Source organism: Heterocephalus glaber, unplaced genomic scaffold, assembly GCF_053883595.1.
Source record: "Heterocephalus glaber isolate CG9 unplaced genomic scaffold, H.glaber_assembly_v1.0 deba00001608, whole genome shotgun sequence".
NCBI lineage: Eukaryota > Metazoa > Chordata > Mammalia > Rodentia > Bathyergidae > Heterocephalus > Heterocephalus glaber.
In genome coordinates, this window is record NW_028258379.1 from 5325700 (window position 1) to 5347370 (window position 21671).

At 38.0% G+C, this 21671-nt stretch overlaps 1 pseudogene across 1 annotated transcript in view; it reads right to left on the reverse strand.

Annotated features, from left to right (window-relative positions):
• The window catches only part of LOC101702124 (uncharacterized), a 60055-nt pseudogene that overhangs the window by 36438 nt on the left and 1946 nt on the right, over window positions 1-21671 (reverse strand). Inside the window, exons 2-3 of the transcript XR_015444998.1 lie at window positions 17659-17887; window positions 1220-1348 (exon numbers count right to left, since the gene is read on the reverse strand). The product of XR_015444998.1 is annotated as an uncharacterized LOC101702124 (transcript). The remainder of the gene's footprint in view (window positions 1-1219; window positions 1349-17658; window positions 17888-21671) is intronic.

Genomic DNA, 21671 nt, shown 5'->3' on the forward strand with positions numbered 1-21671 from the left:
ACAAGCCTTGCTCATTAGTGCCTTAGTCCTGCTTTTCCTTACATTTCCATTTATGGCCCCTGCTGTGTCATGTAATCAATAAATACTGACAAGTCCAGAGCTCCTGGTCTTAGCCGGGAAGAGCTAAGATCAAATCCTGGCCCCCTAGTAATAAAAAATCCATTGTTCTTTATTCTTTATTATTCTTTCATCCTCTACTGTACCCTCAGTCAGGTGGTCAGGCACCCCGTGATACTTTGTCATGGCAACCCCAGAAAACAAATACAGTCTCCATATATAGCTACTTCTTCAAAAGGTTCACCACTGACCCTAAAATGTAAGCATTCTGTGCACTTTATTTAGTAAAATAACCCTAAAATATAGCCATACACAACTGCATCATAATGTCCTTAACATGGGCCGGGGATTTAGCTAAGTGGTTCCACTACCTGTCTCAAAAGTGCAAAGTCCCGAGTTCAATCCCTGGTATCAAAAAAATGTCCTAACAATAACAGTGGCCTGTGAGCTTCCAACCATGGTTTCATATAAGACTGATTCTTTTTAAAAAAAAAAAAAAAATTTTACTTTATTTTATCCCATCCCATCAAGCCCCCTCTATAAGACTGATTCTTGCAACAAATCCTGACAATACTTAGGCTCAACTAAAGCATTTCTAAAAGCATTGTCTAGTCTTCATCACAGGGAGTAAAGGTAAAGGTATTTCCTACAAAATGTGCTTTCTTTCTTTTTTATCTATTGCCTCCACTCAGATGTTTTATCAAATATTTAATAAGACTAGTGGATATTTGCCAGTTGGTGGTATACTGAAAATAGCAACTCATCCTTTTCAATAGAAATGATTAGGCCTGGGTAGCAGAGTACTTGCCTAGCATGCACAAGGGCCTGGGTTAGGTCCTTAGCACTAAAAAAAGTTTAATATATGTAATTGATTATTGTTATGACCTAAGTTTTGAGCATGTAGCTAATAAGTACTGTTTAACCCCCAGTGTTTGGCAGTCAACTCAAATGCACTTAACTCCAGGCCATCCACAGTGAAGGTCCCCTGGCAAAAGACAGACTTGCGTCTAAATTAGTGCTCCTTAGTAATAAAAGTTCAATATTGAGGGAAAAAAGCAAAATTGGGTTAAGGTAACACCTTGAATCTTTTATCAGAATGTTTATTTCCCTGCTTTTAAAGAGAATATAATTTCTCAGTGTTTTATTTTCATAATTCATCTACCTCAGATAAAAGATTCTTGTTTTTCATCAGCAAACCAGCAAAGCCAGGATGAACTGGGTCAGCCGCCTTTGTACAGCTCATGATTGGGTTCCTAGTGGTGACCACTTCAAGAGGCTGATCAAAAGAAGCCTACAAAGAGAAAATGTCAATTAATTAACCAAGCTTACACCCTATGGATCAAAACTCATAATGTTCCAGCCCACAGAAACTCTTATCAATGGCTTTAAATAGGACACAGCTTTAAAAGAGAACCCTAACAAATACAATAGGTGCTAGGAAAATCGCAAGTAACATGCTTACCTAAAAAGCTACTTAATATTTTTCAAAAACGTATTACTTACCTGACAACAATGTATAATACTAGCCTTGAGTAAATGCAGCACATCTAAACTATGCAGACACAATTTTTGAGAATACAGAAATCAAGAAAATGTATAAAATTTCTGGGATTTTTTTTTTTTTTTTTTACTGGAGATTGAACTCAGGACCTTGGGGTTGTGAGGCAGGCGGTGGAATAACTGAGCTAAATCCCCGGCCCTCTGGGAAAATTTTAATGTGTATCTAACAAAAACTTTATAAAAACTTGTGTGAGACCCAACTTAGCAAAACCAGCACCATGTTGAGAACACTCTCCTCCATTTTGCAAATATGTGACTTTCAGCCACACTCTGTCTCCCAGGAGAAAACCCCACCCCTAACCAATAAACAGAAACTGTGTTTCAGGTGATCTGCAACAACCCGTTACCCAGGGGAATAGGAGGAGGGACTTTCTCTGTGGTGTTTCCCTTTAAATATGCAGTCTTCATTTCAGTTGGGGCCTTTGTCCTCCGACTTGGTTGGAGTGTACATGGGTCCTGGCCGGAAAATAAAGTTCTCTAGTTAGATCCCAGGACTGTGTCGTGCTTTGGAAGTTTGTCGCTAATCTAATTTGGGGACGAGGTCCAACACTTGAACTATCAGAAGTCACTGATCAAAGATTTACCAATTCTTTTTTGTTGTTGTTGTTTTACTTTTAGACAAGATCTCATTAGGATGCTAAAGTTGTCCAGGCTGGGCTTGAACTTGAGGCTTCTGGCTCAGGCTCTCAGAGTGCTGAAACAGCAAGTGGGCACCAATGCGACTGGCTTACCAGGGTGGTATTTTCATTTTTGTTTGCAAATAAGTTCTTACGCACACAAATTTTTGCTTTGCCCTGATTTCAGTAGTCAACATCACATTTACCTGTGTTTTGGTCTCCCTTCCTAATGTTAAAAAAGTTTCAAAAAAAAAAAAAATGTTTCCAGTGCTCTAAATTATAATTAGTAGAACTTTCAGTAAGAATAGCATTTATATGACTCAAATGAAACCATGAAAACTGTGGTAACTGGAATAACTGAAGATGTATTTAAAAACATATCGGGCTGGGGATGTAGCTCAATGGCACAGCACCTGCCTAGCAAGCGTGAGGTCCTGGATTCGATCCCTGGTACAAAAAAACAAAAACAAAAAAACATATCACATGGTCCTTTAATGTTCCAAAGAAATAAAATTTATTTTTCTAAAATTATCAGAATTAATTTTGTGCCTACCAAGATACTAGGTACAAAGATTTGCAAAAGAACACCAAATACCTATGTTCAAACGTTTAAAAGAAAACATTGAAAATATTAATAAGTCATATGAGATCATAAAAAATAAATAGAAGGTTGTAGTTCAGAGGTATACCACTTGCCTGGCATAAGAGGCCTTGGGTTCAAATCCCAGCCCACAAAATAAAGAAAAAAAGAAAAAAGAAAAGCCCATATTTAGTTAGAAAAACAACCAAAATAAAACTTCTAGAAATAAAAGGTATAATTTTAATTTGAAAATTATATAGAGACATTAACAACCAAATTAGACCCATTTGAAAAAAAGTGGATGTAAAGGTAAATCTGAAAACAATCATCAAGACAGCATGTAGGGAGGCTGAGGCAGGAGACCCCCCCCCCCCACGAGCTCAAGGCCAGCCTGGGAGATGTAGAGTCAGGATCAGCCTAAACTACATAGTGAGACTTGTCTCAAAACAAAACAGCCGGGAGCGGTGGGGAATGGTGGCCCACACTTGTAATCCTAGCACCCCCAATCGTAGGCTGGGGCAGAAAGATCACAGTGAGTTACCAAGACCCTGTCTCAGAAAACAAAAACAGGGGCTGGGGATTTAGCTCACTGGTTCCGCTGCCTGGCTCTCAACCACAAGAACCTGAGTTCAATCCCCGGTACCAAAAAACAAAAACAAAAAACAAACAAAACGGTGTCTGAGATACAGGAAAGAATTGGAATAAAAAAATAGTAAAATGTGTGCAGGAACATCTAAATATGAATTAATTGGTTTTAATAATCTAATTTACGTGATTGAAAATGAAGGCTATAAGAGGCAGGATATATCATGTACAGGTGCAAATTCCCTATGATGACTGTTATCATTATGTATATCTAAAATGTGCCAATAAATGTTTTGCTAAAAAATAAAAGAGAAAGAAAATGAAGTACTAATACAGGACCAAAAAAAAAAAAGCATACACATTGAGAAGAGAAAAAATAAGTTAAAGTAGTGGAAAAAAAAAAAATCTTCAGATCTCTCATAAGTAATAAAGATTTCAGTTAACTTTGTTAAGTAGAGTATATGTGTTAAAGTAATAAAATATGTTATGATCATGAAATGATAGCATATAGCCTAAAACAATTTGTTTCTGGCACAATAGAGGGTGGCATGGAAGAAATAAAATACACATATTGAGATGATAGAAATATTCCTAACAAGAATATTAATAAATCCAAATGGACTAAACTTTCTGGTTAAAAGAAAAAATTATCAACCTTATCAAAAGTTCAAAAAACTGAAACCAACCCACATGTAAAATAAGTAAGAGTATAATGTATAAATAACTTCTGATATATTTGTACAACGGAATACTATAAAGGGATAGAAATGATCTAAAAATTATACATACATCAAAACAATTTTTACTAAACAAAAGAATCAAGTCACAAAAGAATAAAACACTAATTCCATTCACATAAATTTTTAAAACAGATAAAAATAAACAATATTAGTTAGGCTTACATAAATGGGTGGTAAAACTAGAAGGAAGTGAGAGAATAACTGATACAAAAATTCAAAATAAGGGCCAGGGATTTAGCTCAGTGGTGCCACTGTCTGACTCGCAAGCACAAGGTCCTGAGTTCGATACCCAGTACCCACCCCCAAAAAAATCAGTGTAAAAAAATTCAAAATATTTAGGATTGAGTTTTAGGTGGAAGAAAGGAATTCAGTCAGGAAGAGGCACATTGGGAGTTTCTATGGTACTGGTAATATTCATGAACATAGGTGGTAGGCTGTCTAAAATGTTTGTATATATATATATAACAATCGCTTTATATATATGACATTTTTATTTAATTTATTTACTTATTCTTTTTGCTGAGAACTGAACCCAAGCCCTCATGCCCACTAAGCCTGAATTCAACCACTGAGCTAATGTCAAGTTCCCATTATGACATGTTTTTTAAAATAATCCCATATATAAACCAAAATTAGATACTTTTAAAGTTGCATACATATTCAAAGACACAGATTGCATATATTAAATGAGATAGAAATAAAGGTAATGGAGGAGAGCAAGATGAGAGAGGCCTTGCACAGAATGAGGATAATATGCCACGAAATACGTATGTTTAATTTGATAGTGTATCTGAGATCTAGAATAGAAGGGTAAATTGATCAAAATGTGCTAAGTATCTTATTTAGCACATCACAATATCATTGAGTTTAAACACCAAACATAAAATTTAAAAAATAGCTATTATCCAGTTAGGCTTTTAATTTATAAAAATAAGAAATATTCTGGTGGGTGTGGTGGTACAATTCCAGTACTCTTGGAGGCTAGGACAGAAGGATCACGACCATACTCGGCTCTTGTAATGATATTAATACAGCAGTTAACATGCATAGACTACATTCATATGAATCAAAAAGAATGTCTCAAAAATATAAGATTGAGTGCAAATAATAAGAAAGTTATATTTAGTAGAATACCATTTATAATTTTTATAAATGACTAAAATAGCATTAGAGACCTTGACCATATTAAAAATATGAACACTGCTGGGCCTGGTGACCCACGCCTGTAATCCCAGCACTCAGGGGCCTGATGCAGCAGGATTGTGGAGAGTTTAAGGACAGCCTGGGCTACACAGTGAGTTCAAGGGCAGTGTGAACTACATAGTGAGACCCTGTCTAAATAAATAAATAAATAAACAAACAAATAAAAAATAAGGACATAAAGGTTATATTCCTACTTCAGAGTAACGGTTACCCCTGAAAAGGAAGAAAAAAATAATCCAGGATAGTCAAATAATTGTTCTATTTTGGTTTGCAATAGCAGCTGCTCTCGCAGCCCCACCTGCCACCACCACAGCCTGTGAGTGCCTTCACCTCTCACAGGTGGCCAGTGCTTTCACAGCAGGGTATTCAGGGACTGGCCAGTGCTAGGAGTGGCACAGTTTCTGGTTGCTGTCTCCCCCTGCGTGTTCAGTTGTTGATATTATCCATCTCAACAGCCCAGGACAGATAAAGGATGGGTGACAGTTGTCTCTGCACTTTTCAGTGTGTTTGAAATTAAATACAAAAATTAAAATATGGGGCTGGGGATGTAGTTCAGTAGTACAGTGCTTGCCAACCCTGCACAAGGCCCTAAGTGCAATCTGCAGCACTGGGACAAAAAAAGGTACAAATATAACCGAATTGACTTTTAAAATAAAAAATATAAGGATGCTATCAAATGGCAAAAAATATTATTGTGCTGTAATATAGTTGAAATTCAATCTAGATTTTAACACATATTTGGTCAGTCCAGAAGAAAACGTACATGTTACTCTTATTTTTTTGTTTCTATTCTTTTTGAGACAGGGTCTCACTTTGTAGTGCAGGCTGGCCTTGAACTCACTATGGCGAAGCCCATCCGACCTCCAAGGCTGCTTGACAAAGTTCCAGCTTGGGGAAAAGAAGGGTGGAACACATCGTACCCTCATGTTTTATTTTTTTCATGCCATAATGTTTAAAATTGTTACTCTGGTCACAGGAGTCATTGTGTTTGTGACTAACAACAAACTCTCCATAAGGCAAACTGGCAATGATGCATTGAAATCTGATCTGGCTCAAAAGTCCCAAATTCCAGTTTCTCTTAGTTCTATTGCCACATCCACTTCTAAAGAAACCTCTCCTGAAACTCCCTCTGTTTTCCCACTACTATAACTCCCCCTCTCATTGCTGACCTTCTTATTACTAAAGGGGTCTTACGAAGAGGTTGAAAGGACAGACCTTAGATGTAAGAAATAGTGGGAAATCAGAAATGGAGAGAAAGTTGGGACAGGTAAATGCATTAAGGGGGCAAGTTATTCAGTACTTCTCACAGTGCTGAAAATATCTCCTGCTCATGGACTATGAACCCGAATGACAGTTAAGATAAATAGAGGTATAGAGAGGTAGAGAGCTAATAGCAAACTATATTAACTGTTGTGCAGTTTCTCAAGGGCCAGCTGGTGACCACAAGTTTGACATTTAATTAATTAAATCTTGCTTGTATCCCCACTGATACAGAGATTCTAATTAAGTTACCCTCTGGAGATTTTGATTAAGTTACATTTTGTTCTACTTAGGTTTGGGAAAATAAGGGGACAATTGTGATTTTTAAGAAATGTATTCATGATGTTCAATATATGAATCAGCTTAGAAAAATATACTGTTTAGTAAAAATAACGTTTACCTCACTAGATGTTGCTAAGGTAACCTAAATTGTAAACATATTCCGCCCAATGCCTCTTAGCTATTGCTTAAAGATATAAAAATAAATCAGACCCTGGGACTTCTCAGAGGGAACCTGCACATTGCTTGCAACGGTTCTTTTCTCACTCGCCGGCCCGAGACCTCTCCCCTTCCTACGCTGCATCGACTGCAGCTGGTCTGCGGCATCACTATGCAGCTCAGGCTGGCCTCAAACTTGCAGCAATCCTACTGCCTCAGCCTGCCAAGTTCTGGGATTGCAGGCGTGTGCCACCACGCCTGGTTATTTTATCTTTTTGAGAAAGTATTTCACTATGTTGCCCAGAATGGCCTCAAACTCAGGGACTTAAGCAAGCCTCCTGTCTCAGCCTCCCAAGTAGCTGGGACAATAGGTGCATACTACCAGGCTTAGCAACATGTAACTTTTAAATTTGTACTGTAAATTCAAACTTTTTGATTTACCACTCATTTAAAATAAAGTTCATAGTTAAATGAGGAATAGTTGAAAAAAGATCACAATTACTTTACTAATATAAACTTAAAATTTTACAAAATACTAGATATGAGTTTTATATTATATATGAGTTTTATTGTTCTTTTCATAGTCCATGAGAGATGAAAAATTTATTTATTTATTTATTTATTTATTTATTTATTTATTTATTTTTTTTATCGAACTCAGGTCCTTGCACTTGCAAGGCAGGCAGCAGAACCACTGAGCTAAATCCCCGGCCCTAAAAAATTATTTTTGAAATTCCTAGAGGGATTCATGAACTTTTTATGTACTGGAAAAGGGTTCAGTTACTAAAGATCAAAGAATACTATCCTTTCACATTATATTATTTACATGTAACACACACACACACACACACACACACACACACACACACACACGTTCCCCTAGCAAAGAAACCAGGCTTCTCCTCATTTAAAGCTACTAGGAGAAAGAAAGCAAACATTTCTCCTAGATCACCATCCCTCTTTCTAATCCCCAGCTCAGACTCCATTTCCTAGCAAGTATAAACTCAAGTCTGGATGGATCTTTCTAGTGGTCTTGTAAATATTAATGGAAGAGAAATCATTTGATCTACAAAGATATTTAATTTTTGAAAGATTGTCATTAAGGTCTAGCCCATAAAACAAGTCTGTAAACCAAGAGGTAAACATGGTATACTTGAAAGATATTGAGGGTCACACTACTTAGTTCTGTCACTAAATCACTATGACCTCTTTCTAGTAGTGTTCACTTTTCTAATCTGAAAAATAATAGGATTAGATGAAATTAACTCAGAGACCCTTTACAGATATTTTTATATGTTTTAGGGTAATAGGTATTAGTGAAATGTCAAAACTACCAAAAGGAGCAAAACCAAATAAAATGCATTTGAGGTTTCATTGGATTCAGATGTTTCATTGGTCCCTGTTCTAGACTCAAGCTAGAAATCAAAAGAAGTAGGGGTGAGAGATGACAAAAAGGATTAAGATGTCTTATGTACATGTGCCACGAGAAATATTATGTATTACAAACAAGTACTAATAAAGAAAGAAAAGAAAGAAGTGGAAGATCTTCTGATCTCATCTTTTGCATCATTCATTAGCAAAGACATAATAAGGGCACAAGCATAGGCAAACAGGCAAGCAGAACAGGACTTTGCCTTTCTTCTAGCTCTAAAATGTGTAGGAGATTTTTTTACTTCTGAGAATGGGAAAAAATAAATACCAGACTACACTCACCACTGGGCTGTTCTTCTGAGCTGACCGATGCCTGAGTTCTGATGACATAGCTGTCTGGGGCCCTATGGTTTAGCCAGTAGTAAGACTTCCTAGATCTGACTGGCTTAAAGACTGGACAGGGTTTGACATGCTGGAGATACAAGGGGATTTAGCTCAGTGGTTTTGCCTCCTGCTGCGCAAGCGCAAGGACCTGAGTTCGATCCCCGGTACCAAAAAAAAAAAAAAAAAGAAGAAGAACTTTAGAGGAGATCTAACACCAATACCCCTCAAACTCTTTAGGGGGCCGGGGATTTAGCTCAGTGGTTCCGCTGTCTGCCTCCCTAGCGCAAGGACCCAAGTTCAATCCTCGGTACAAAAAAAAAAGTGATGCTGGAGATACAAGAAGCAGAAACAGATGTAATGGTGGTCCAAGGTGCTTCCAAGAGGAGTTGCCATAGAGCACACAGGAAGAGATGCTGAGGTCTGCTCAGTGCCAACAGCAATGTCTTCCAGAAGGTTCCACTCCAGATCCGCCGTGTTTAGCCAGACCTCAAGAGGAGCCCTTTGCCGAGCCTACTGCTTGGAGATAGGTGGACCTGGTTTCTAACAATAGCATCAAACACTCTTTAGATTGTAACTGGTTCAAGTACAAGCACGCTGTTATGCATAAATAAACTCATTTAAATGCTAATAGTGAATCATATCTTTAGGTACTTGACTTATAAATTTCCTCATTTTCAATTTCCCAATCCTTCAGAAATGCTAAACTATATCTCTCAAGATATATCCAAAAGATAATAAATCAACTATAAGCTAATAATGTAGCATGTGATAGTTCACAGTACTTTTTTATCCCCTAGAGGAAAATAAAATGTAACCTCGCAGTATAATTTTTATACACTCAACTTCCCAAAGCCCTCAATATCACCATAACCCTATTTTTCCTACCCAGTTTAATTCCATTTAGTGTCCCTCTTTTCTAAAGTAAAAATTGAAAAAATAGAGGAGGGTTGGAGTTGTAGCTTAGTGGTAAAGTACTTGCCTGGCATACATAAGACCCTGAGTTCAATCCCTCTACTGCAGCAAAAAATAAAAATAAAAAAAGGAAAGGCATGAAGCCATCTTCCAAAATAATGCTCATATATTTTAACAGGATGAGGATTTTTTTTTTTTTTTTTTGGTTTCTTGAGACAGGGTCTTATATGTAGTTCAGGCTGGCCAAGGATTCTTTCTTTCTTTTTTTCAGACATGGTCTTGCTTTGTAGTTTAGGCTGGCCCTGAACTCACTATATAGCCCAGGTTGGCCTCGAACCAGCAGCAATCCTCCTGCCTCAGCCTCCTGAGGAAATAAAACTTGGGAATATATTCTGCTAGAAAGCACACTGGAGGGATTTAAGTGGGGTGTGTTTTTGTTTTGTTTTGTTTTGTTTTTTGGTAAATAGTATCTCCCATAAAATTGCATGATCCAAGGGTTAGAGGAATTTTCATAGAAGAAACAAAAATCAAGATTATATGATTTGAGCACCATGGAACAGAAGCCATAAAGTCTCATCTTTCTGCAACACCCCGAAAACTGTTATAAAAGCCATCTATTAATTCATTCATTCTAGATGTACTGGTATTGAAGACAACTATTACACTATAAATATCTTCAGTGAGACTTCAACCTCTTCCTTATTTTCATTATTTGATACCTAAGTTCATCAATTATTTTTCTAAGAACCAATGAAGAGAATCAAAGAACAGAAGTTTTGGTAGATGAAAAGGAAAATGAACAGCTCCTTAGTTCTACAATGCTACTAGAGTACATGCTGCTGAAGCGAGCACAAGAATACTAGAGACAAAGGTTGTTTGTTTGTATTTTGTTTGTTTGAGACAGGATCTTACTATGTAGTTTAGACTGGCCTTGATCTACGTAGCCTAGGATGACCTCAAACTCATGGCAATCCTCCTGCCTCAGCCTCTGAAGTGCTGGAATTGTGTACTACTGTGCCTGGCCTTGGAGACAAAGTTCTTAAGATTCCCATTCTTTTGTTTTTTGTATCAGGAATAGAACTCAGGACCTTTTGCTTGCCAGGCAGGCACTGTGCCACTGAGCTACATCCCCGGCAAGATTCCCATTGTTGTTTTGTTGTGGTTTTTTTTGATTTCTTGATGACAGCCATTCTTTCTGGAGCGAGATGGAATCTCAGTGTTGTTTTAATTTGCATTTCTCTAATTGTCAGAGATGTGGACCATTTTTTTTGTGTATTTATTGGCCAGTTGTACTTCTTCTGAGAAGTATCTGTTCATTACAGTTGCCCATTTTTTGATTGGCTCTTTTACTTTGGGAGGGGTAATTTTTGAGTTCTTTTATATATTCTAGACTTTAGTCCTCTGTGTGAGAAATAGCTGACAAAAATTTCCCCATTCTGTAAGTTGTCTCTTCACTCTATTGGTTGATTCCTTTGCTGTGCAGATAATTTAAAATTTGATATGATCCTATTTATTGATTCTTGGTACTATTTCTTGTGCAATTGGGGTTCTGTTCAGAAACTCTTTGCCTACACCTATGCCTTCATGAGTTTTACCTATTTTACCTTCCAGCTGGTTAAATTTTCTCTTTTAATATTTAGATCCCTGGCCAGGTGTGGTGGTGGAGGCCTGTAGTCCCAGCACTGTGGAAGCTGAGGCAGGAGGGTTGCCATGAGTTCAAGGCCAGCCATATAGTGAGTTCAAGGCCAGCCTGAACTATACAATGAGACCCTACCTCAAAAAGCCAAAAACAAAAAAATTCTAGCTCTTTGATTCATTTTGATTTTATTTAGTACACAGTGAGATACATGGGTCTAGATTCAATCAGTCAAGCAGTTTTCCCAGCATCACTTGTTAAAGAAGCTATCTTTCCTCCATCATAGTTTGGCCCCTTTGTTAAGGTCAGAAAGATGAATGTGCTTGGATTTGTTTTTCCATTGTCTATTCTGCTCCGCTGATCTACACATCTATTTTTGTGCCAATATTATGTTTTTTTTTTTTTTATTGGTACCAGGGATGAAACTTGGGACCTGGTGCCTGTGAGGCTGGCGGCGGAACCACTGAGCTAAATCCTCGGCCCTATGCTATTTTTGTTAGGAAAAAGAAGAAATAGAGGAACAACCTCAAGAGGACAGGTTTATGTCAGAACAAACCTTAGAGGGACTACTCTTGTACTAGAGACCAGACCAGCCGCTCTCATACAGCCTATGAGAGGCTCAGGGGGGTACAGGGTCAGCGAGTGGCAGGAATTCAGTGAAATAGAGTTGTGGCTACCTGGGAAGAATAAAGCTTGAGAGAACAGGCTGTAATGGTTACCCAAGAATGAGGCAGGTGTGGTCCCACTGAATGAAATCACCGGCTCTGGCCTTTTTTCACAATGTTGGTTCTGCCTATCCAGAAACAGGGTATATCTTTCCATTTTCTGATGTCTCTTTGATTTCCTTTTTCAGAGTACTGTACTTTTCATGGTAGAGGTCCTTCTCTTCCTTGGTTAGGTTAATTCCTAAGTATTTAAATTTTCTTGATGCTATTGTGAATTGTATGGTTTTCCTCATTACTTTCTCAGTGAGTTCATTATTAGTGTACAGGAACCCTACTGATTTTTGTGTTTTGTCTCCTGCTACACTACTGAATTTGCTTATTAATTTTAGGGTCTTTTGGTGGAATTTTGGGGGTCTTCTATGTAGAGAATCATGTCATATGCAAATAATGAGAATCTGACTTATTTTCCTGTACATGCCCCTTTGCTTTCTCTAGCCTGATTGCACTGGGTAATGTTTGACTATCATATCGAACAGGAATGGTGATAGTGGACATCCTTGTCTTGCCCCTGATTTTTTTTTTTTTTTTTTTTTGAGACAGGGTCTACTAGGTAGTTCAGGCCCTTGAAACTTCAGCCGATCCACCTGCCTCAGCCTCCTGAGTGCTGGGATTACAGCTGTGTGCCATCATTCTCAGCTTTAGTTGTCTTGAACTCGCTCTGCAGAACCTGTTTCTTTTCCTACCTTTAATAAATGTAAAACCTTGTTACCTTTTGTGCTTGTTTTGACCAATTCTTTGATCAGGACAGAAAGAACCCAGAAACCACCTCTCAAAGGAGACTCCAGCATCCCCAAACCAGGTAACATTGTGACATTTTAAAGATGTCTTTAGCAATGTCTCCTAAAACCAAATATATCTTCCCTGTCTCAACAGTTCAATTCTATCCATCACAAATTGTGGCCACAGTCATGTTTGTCACCGAATGCAGAGTTCAAGAGCAGAAGCAAAATACTGCTGAATGCTTCTGTTCACAAACTGAATTATTCACAAACAGAAGCATTTGTGAACCCAGGTGTAACTGTACTACTTCCATTTTGTTGCCTATTATTGGATTATTCAGGGCTCTTATATCTCCTTGGTTCTGCATTGGTAATTCTCATGTATCTAGTAATGTATTCATTTATTCTGGATTCTCCAATTTATTGGAGCAAAGGTTCTCAAAGTAGTTATTAATAATATTCTGGATTTCAGTGGTGTCCATTTTAAAAAATTTTAATAACTTTATTGAAATATAATTTACATAGCCTATAATTTACCCATTCAAAGTGTACAACAATTTTTAGTTTGTTCATAGGACTATGCCATCTTTATTGGTGGTGTCCATTGTAATTTCACCTTTTTCACTTCTCATGGCATTGATTTGTGTTTCTTTCCCCTTTCTTTTTTTATAAGATTGGTAAGAGCTTGTCTATTTTGTTTATTCTTTCAAAGAACCAACTCTAATTCATTGCTTCCCTTTGTGTGTTTTAGTCTCAATTTCATTAATTTCTGCTCTTAGAATTTCCTTCCTTGTATTAGCTTTGGACATAGATAATTCTTGTTTTTCTAGGACCTTAATGGTATTATTAGGTTATCTGGGCTCATTCTGTTTTCATGGTGTGGGCATTCACAGCTATAAACTTCCCACTTAGGATTGCTTTTGTTGTATCCCGTAAGTTCTGGCATTGTACTGGCATTATTGTTTGATTCTAGAAACTAATTTCTTCCTCTATTTCTTCTGCGATCCACTGATTCAGAAGAACATTGTACAATTTTCATGTGTCTGCATAATTTCTGTTGCAATCGATATCGACTTTCATTGCACTATAATATGCATGGTATAGATTCTTTTCCATTTACTTAACCATGCTTTATGGGCTAGCATGTGGTCTATTTTGGAGAAAGTCCCATGTGCTGCTGAGAATATGAGTTCTATTTTTGTTGGGTGGATCTGTCCAGATATTAAGTCCATTTGCTCTATGGTTTGACTCAACTCTGATATTTGATTTTTTTTTTTGTCTAATCTCTTTGTGACAGTGGGATATTAAGGTCCTCCATTATAGCTGTGTTGATATTTATATATTTTATGTTCAGTAGTGTTTATGAAGTTGGGTGCACTGGAGTTATTTCCTCTTGTTGAATAATTGTTATTTCTTCTTGTTGAATAATTGTTATTTCTTCTTGTTGAATTGTTCCCTTAACTACTATCCCCAGCCCCTTGCCTCTTCTGATCAGTTTTGCCATGAAGTTCACTTTGTCTGAAAATAAGATAGCTACTTCTGTTTATTTTTGAGTTTCCATTGCATGGAATATTGTTTCCCATCCTTTGATTTTTAGTCTGTGAATTTTTTGGATTAAATGTGGCTTTTTGTATACAACATATCATTGAGTTGTTTCTTGCTCCATTCTGCCTACGTATGTCTTTCAATTGGGAAAGTCAAATCATTCACATTGTGAGGTATTACTGAAAGGTACTGACTTATTCCTCTCATTGGATTATTTTCCTGTTAGTAACTTCCCTTTCCCTTCCTTCTGCTTAATGCTCACCCTGCCTGGTGTATTCATTCTGTTAAACTTTTTGACAATGTTGAATTTCATTGTCTTTTTCTAGGATATCCTTGAGAATTTTTTGGAGGACTGGTTTGGTGGTCATGAATTTCTTAAAGTTCTTCTTGTCATGTAAATACCTTATTTCTCCATCAATTTTGAAAGATAATTTTGCAGGATATATCAGTTTGAGTTGGAAGTTGTTTTCTTTTAGGGATTGAGAGCTTCATTCCAAGCTCTCTTGGCCTTTGAAGTTTGTGTTCAGATGTCTGCTATAATTCTGAGTATATCTTTTATAAGTGATTTATTGCTTTTCTCTTACAGCGCTTAAGATTCTGTCCTTGTGTTGGACTTCTGGGATTTTGACTATGATGTATTATGGAAAAGTTTATTTCTTTTTTTTGGTACTGGGGATCAAACTCGGGACCTTGTGCTTGTGAGGCAGGCAGCGGACCCTCTGAGCTAAATCCCTGGCCCAAGAAGTTTATTTCTGATTATGGTTATTTGGGATTTTATATATCTCACCTCTCTGCATGATTCTTTCCCCATATTTGGAAAGTTTTCTGCTATTATTTCTGTAAACAGATTTTTCTAATGCCATCTCTATTGTCTTCTGATTTTTCACTAATTCCAATTAATCTTTTTTTTTTTTTTTTGGTTTGTCTTTTGGTACCAGGGATCGAACTCAGGACCTTGCGCTTGCGAGGCAGGCAGCAGAACCACTGAGCTAAATCTCTGGCCCCCAATTAATCTTAGTCTTCTTGGACCACCTAGTAGTTCATGGATCTACTTTTCAGGTTCTCTTGTTTTCAACGTATCTGAGTAATTGGTCACTGACATCAATTCTTTTAGTTCTATACTGTCCTTATATTGGTTACTTCTGCTGTCCATACTTTATCAATACAGTTTTTAACCTCCTGGATTTCTATTTGGTAACTTTTCATGGATTCAAATTCTTTGCTAACATGGGCACTTTTTTGACAGGGTCTCGTTATTAGTTCGGGCTGGCCTTTAACTCATGGTGATCCTCCTGGCTCAGCCTCCCGAGTGTTGGAATTATACACATGCACCACCATGTCCAGCATTTTTCATTCATGTTTTTAATTCATGTTTTGTATATATTTGTATTATTTTGTTTAGCTGATATAGTTTTTTGTGTCTACTGAAAACTCACTTATCATTTTGTTTTTAAAGTCCATTATCTGTTCAGTTGTATCTTCTCTGAGGTCACTGAGCACTTTATTGATCTGTTTTTTAATCTTCTCTTCTATCATTTTAAATAATTGAGCTGTGTGGCTTTTAATTTCCTCTCCCTCAATGCCCCAGGGGTCAGCTTTGGGACTGCTGGGAATTTTTGGAAGCACTTTGTTACCTTGTCTTATGTTTTATTTGTGTGTGTGTGTGTGTGTGTGTGTGTGCGCGTGCAAGCATGCATGTGCACGTGCACTGAAGTTTGTGGATACTTTTAGTGGAGATCTCTTTAGATAGTGACTGCTTTTCAATGATGTACTCTGGGTGTGGTTAGTTATAGCCTTTTGCCTCTGTTCCAAGATCTCACTGCCTGTTAACTTGGGAAGGACAATGCAGAGGAATTGACTGAGGAACCCGTTCTCTGGGAACGGTCCACAGTTATTTTAATGACACAAAGGTAATCCAGACATTAGCATACAGAGAAAACCTATTAATACCAACAACTATGCCACTCTGGCAATAGCAACTAAATCAGCAGTAATACTAGTGTCAAAGACAAACTGGATATAACATACCATAAGAACCAATAATGTACCATCCTTAACCATAGAACAGAGCTCTATAGTTATAGTATAAACCATAAGAGAAACCAAATATTGACATTCAGTAAATATCTATTAAATGCAACAACTGTATCTCCACTAGCAATAGAAAAATATTCAACAGTAATAGCATAGTTAATGGTCTAAAAATTAATAAAGCTTAATGGTTATAATAAAGATGGAGAGGGTGTGAAATAGGAGAATGACAGAGGAAAAATTTGAAAAATTAAGCACTGGAAGATGAGGAGGAAAGAAAAGTGAGAAAAAGGACCCTGCGAAGGAGGAAAAGTAAATTAATAGAATTAAAGGTGACAAAAAGGAATAGGAAAAAGAAAAAAATAGAGAAAATTGAAAGGAAAAAGGAAAAAGGAAAAAAATCTCAAACAAACCCTCAAAAAAGCAATGACAAAGAGGAAAAAAAGAGAAAGAAATGAGTAAAAAAAAACCCCAAAAGTCCTCTGTATTTTTGAACCAGTGGTTTCCTTCCAGGATTCAGTTCTGGAATCTGGTCATGGATTTCCTCTGTCTTAGTTTTATGGTATATGGGTTTGAAGTGACCATCCATTTCAGACTCCTGACTGTTTACCCCAGGCTATGGCCACTGTCCAAGCTGAAGCATGTCGTTCTCATGTTGGTTGATGGGAAAAGTGATTAGACCTCTCTAGTCTGTGCTGGATGTAGGCAGCAGGCTGAGGATTCAAGCAGACCACTGGTCTTAATGCCAGTACTTTAAGATCCAGCTGCCTCTGAAAAACCACACCTCAGGCCTGGCTTCTCATCACAGAGGGCAGGGCTCCATGTCCTTCCAGGCTGAGCTTAAACTTCTCAGGGGGTCTATGTCTAGCCTGCTCCCTCTCTGCAACTATCTCCTGTGGCTGTTTCTCACCCAGTCACTGAGGAAGGGTAACACTAGAAACCCTAAAGTAAAGTTGTTTTGTAGTTGTTCTGTGTCGCAGTTTTAAATAATCAACTCCACCAGGCATGGAGGTGCATGCCTGTGAACCCAGTACTCAGGAGGCCGAGGCAGGAGGATCACCATGAGTTCAAGGCCAGTTTGGGCTACACAGTGAGTTCAAGGCCAAGCTCCACTATAAAGTGATATCTTGTCTCAAAAAACAAACAAACAAATCAACCCCTTCCCAAAGTGGCACCTGATTAAACACTCTCTGGCAACATGGCTGGTGATCACCAGATTTCTTCTGCAACTCTAGCCTGCTGTGTGGAAGGAGTCACTTTTGGAGTAAACCCATAGTTTTTACAGTTTACAATACCTGTGGGCTTTTCTTAGAACTAGCACTGCTGACCAGGTCCATTGCTTCTCCCAGAAGTTCCTGTATGTGCAGAGAACTTAGACTGCTTTGTTCTTTTCTCTGCATTGTGCTCCATTTCTCCAGCTTCTCTGTAGCTTCTAATTTTCCTGTTAGTTCCCTTCCAATTCTCAGCTTTTTTTCCGTTCACCAAGTCATTTTCCAAGTGTCTGCATTCCAGGTCCTAAAGAGGCTGTATTTTGATACTGATCACTATTCTGTATTCTCCATTTATTTATTTATTTTTGATTTTTTGAGACAGGGTCTCACTATGTAGTTCAGGCTGGCCTTGAACTCACTACGTAGCCCTGGCAGGACTTGAAGTCATGGTGATCCTCCTGCCTCTGGCTCCCAAGTGCTAGGATTACAGACATGTGCCATCACACCTGGTTGTATTTATTTATTTAAAGACAGGCTATTGATATGTAGTCCAGCCTTGCCTTGAACTCATTATGGAGCCCAGGCTTATCTCAAATTTGCAGCAATCCTCCTGCCTCAGCCTCTCCAGTGCTAGGATTATAGGCATACAGCACCACACCTGGCTTTCTCCCAACATTTTTTAAAAGCTATACAGATCATTTCAATGTAAACTCAGGGCTGAGATCTGTCTACAAATTAAGTAATATCCATAGGAATACAAGTGGTGGATAATTAAACCAGGAGAACAAGGAATATTTTTTTCTCTACAAGATATTTAATATGACTCTCTTATAAAGCTTACACTCTCATGAAAGTCATATAGTCAACAAGTATATTTAAAAATAACGAGACATAGTGGCACATTTCTGTAGTCCCAGCTAGATGACTGAGGCGTGATTTTGTTTGACCCAGGAGTTTGAGGCCACCTGGGGGAACACAGTGAGATCTTATGTCAAAAAAAAAAAAGCATAATGCTTTAGATGGTGATAAATGCTGTGAATAAAATGGGTTAATGTGACAGTAACAGGAAGGTAAATTAGGGAGCAATTGTGTGTGGATCAAAATTGTTCTTAAGCATGCTAGGCAAGCAAGTACTATACCAATGAATTATACCACCTGCCAAAATAGCAACTTTTTTTTTTGGTACGGAGGATTGAACTTGTGACCTTGTGCTTATGAGGCAGGCAGCAGAACCACTGAGCTAAATCCCCAGCCCAGAAGTATCAACTTTTAGAAATTTTCTTAGACAGGGCCTCCCTAATGTAGTTCAGGTTGGCCTTGAACTTGCAAGCCTCCTGTCCTGAACTTGCCTCAGCCTCCCAAGTGCTGGGATTACAGCCATGCACCACCATGCCTGGCTGCAAATTTTTTTTTTGGTAAGAGATCCAACTCAGGACCTTTTGCTTACGAGGCAGGTGTGGTGCACTGAGCTAAATCCCTGGCCCTGCAACTTTTGATAATATAATAAAAAGGTCCTTCTTGGGTACATTAACATAAATTAAATCACATCATATATTTTATGGATAACCTGTCTTTATCACTTAACAATGTGGAAACAGGCTGGGATTTAGCTCAGTGCTATCACACTTACACCAACAAGCATGCACAGTACCTTGGGCTGAATCTCCAGCACTCCCCAAAACAAACAAAAACAATGTGTGAAAACTGTTACATGTCCATACATACCTACAGTTTAACAAGCAGATCTTTTTTCTTTCTTTTTAAATTCTCTTTTTGCAAGGGCTGGGGATTTAGCTCAGTGGTTTCACCACCTGCTGCGGAAGCACAAGGACCTGAGTTCAATCCTCAGTACCCCCCAAAAAAAGCTCTCTCAATACAAATGCAACAGATTTTCATATTTAGGGCCAGGGATTTAGCTCAGTGGTTCCACTGCCTGCCTCACAAATACAAGGTCCTGAGTTCAATCCCCGGTACCAAAAAAAAAAATTCTTTTTGCAGTACTAAGGATTGAATCCAAGGCCTTTGCCCTCTCAAATATGTTCCCAACTCCCCACCATGCCCACCCCTGCTTTTTTTTGAGACAGGATCTCACTAAAATTGCTAAACTGCCCAGGCTGGACTTGAACTTTCTATCTTCCTACCTCAGCTTCCTATAGTGCTGGGATTATGTGCATGTACCACGACACCTATTATGATGGGGGTTTTATGGTTTATTTAAAAAATTTTTTTTGAGACAAGGTGTTACTATGTAATTTACGCTAGCTTTGAACTCACTACATAGCCCAGGCTGTTCTCGAATTCACCGCAATCCTCCTGCCTCGGTTTTCCAAGTGCTGGAATTACAGGCTTGTACCAGATGCCCAACATTAGATCACCCATCTTGAAAGTCACCCTCAAGACCCATAAATACGATTCAGATTATGGTGAGCCGTTCTTCTCTTGATGCCTGCACTCTGAGTACATGATTTTTATTTTTTATTTTTGGTACTGAGGATCAAACTCAGGACCCTGTGCAGGCGTGGTGCCACTGAGCTAAATCCCCGGCCCAATTTTTATATTTCTATCTAATAAATCCCTTTATATCTTTTACTGACATGTCCTAAAAATTCCTTCTCCACAGCTGAAGTCAGTGAGCTGTAAGTTAATTCTACGGGTTGGGTGAGTTCAGGAACCTCCTTAGACCCTGTCGGGTGAAACTTTCACAGGAAGGTCAAATGGCAATTTCATGTGCCAGTTGCTCAAATCAAATCCTTGTTTTCTCTCTCAGCACTCCAAATTCTTCTCTTCATTGAAGTTTCTGCTCAAGTCATGTCCAGTGAAACTTCTTCCACCACAATTTTAAAACAACAGTCTCCCACCTTCCTACCATCACTATCTTTTGACTTTGCTTGTTTTTTAAACATAGCATGTTTTGAGGCTGGGGAAGGGTAGTAGAGGGCTTGCTTGGCTTTCAAGAGGCCTTAGGCACTCATGAGTGCATTAGCACTTCGAAACTTAAAAAAAAAAAAATATATATATATATGTATGTATATATATATGTATATATATGTGTATATATGTATATATATATGTATATATATGTATATATATATGTATATATATATATATATAAATAATCATGTCTCCATCTCTAAAGTTAGAGTACACATTTCTTTAATTGATCAGTCTCCCCCACCAGAATACAGGCCTAAGGCAAGAACAGTTCACTATAGTATTTGGTATGCTAGTATTCCTCTAGCATCTAGAGCAGTGTTTTTGGCATATAGTGGTAGCTCAACATTATTTGCTCAATGAATAAATGAACTGCATGGGTTGTATATAGGTATTATAGCTGCAAATCAGTCTATTGATATAGCAAAGGCAATAGACATAGAGATGAAGTATCCATGTTTTGGGCCTATACCAGGCACCGCTTTTGGCATGTTATTTTTTTCCTCCCTACTAAAGAGTTGCAGCCTGAGTTTTGAGGAATTTAAAATGCAAAATAACTAGTTTTTTGTCCAAAATTTATTTCCTTTAAACTCTATATGCTGAGTAACTGGGTTACAGAACCTGAGTTCCAATTGTTCATTTTAAATTCACAGAGCCACCTGTGATAGGTGGCAACTAAACAACTGAGCAGGGCTGGGGATTTAGCTGTGGCACCGCACCTGCCTCACAAGTGCAAGGTCGAGTTCAATCCCCGGTACCAAAAAACACACAAAAAAACAACAAAAAAAAGCACTGAGCAATGCCTATGTTCCACTTACACATAAAAACTTTTGGATGGCGGGGCCTTATAAAAGTTCCACTTTTCAGATTCCCCTCCTGAAGAAACCAGGACCCTTTTTCCTTCTTTCTCATTTCCAATAAAAACTTTAACCTCCTTTTGGTTCCTGACTTCATTGTTTTTTTTCCCCTGACTTCATTTTTCCTTACCGTGAGACTGCAAGTTGGTGTGGTACAGAATTGTTTCACTATCGTATCATTTCATATTATATATATACACATATACTTTTGTGGGGGGGACCGGGGCTCCAACTCAGGACCTTGCACTTGTGAGGCAGGCAGCGGTGTCACTGAGCTAAATCTCCAGCCTTCATTTCTTATTATATTAT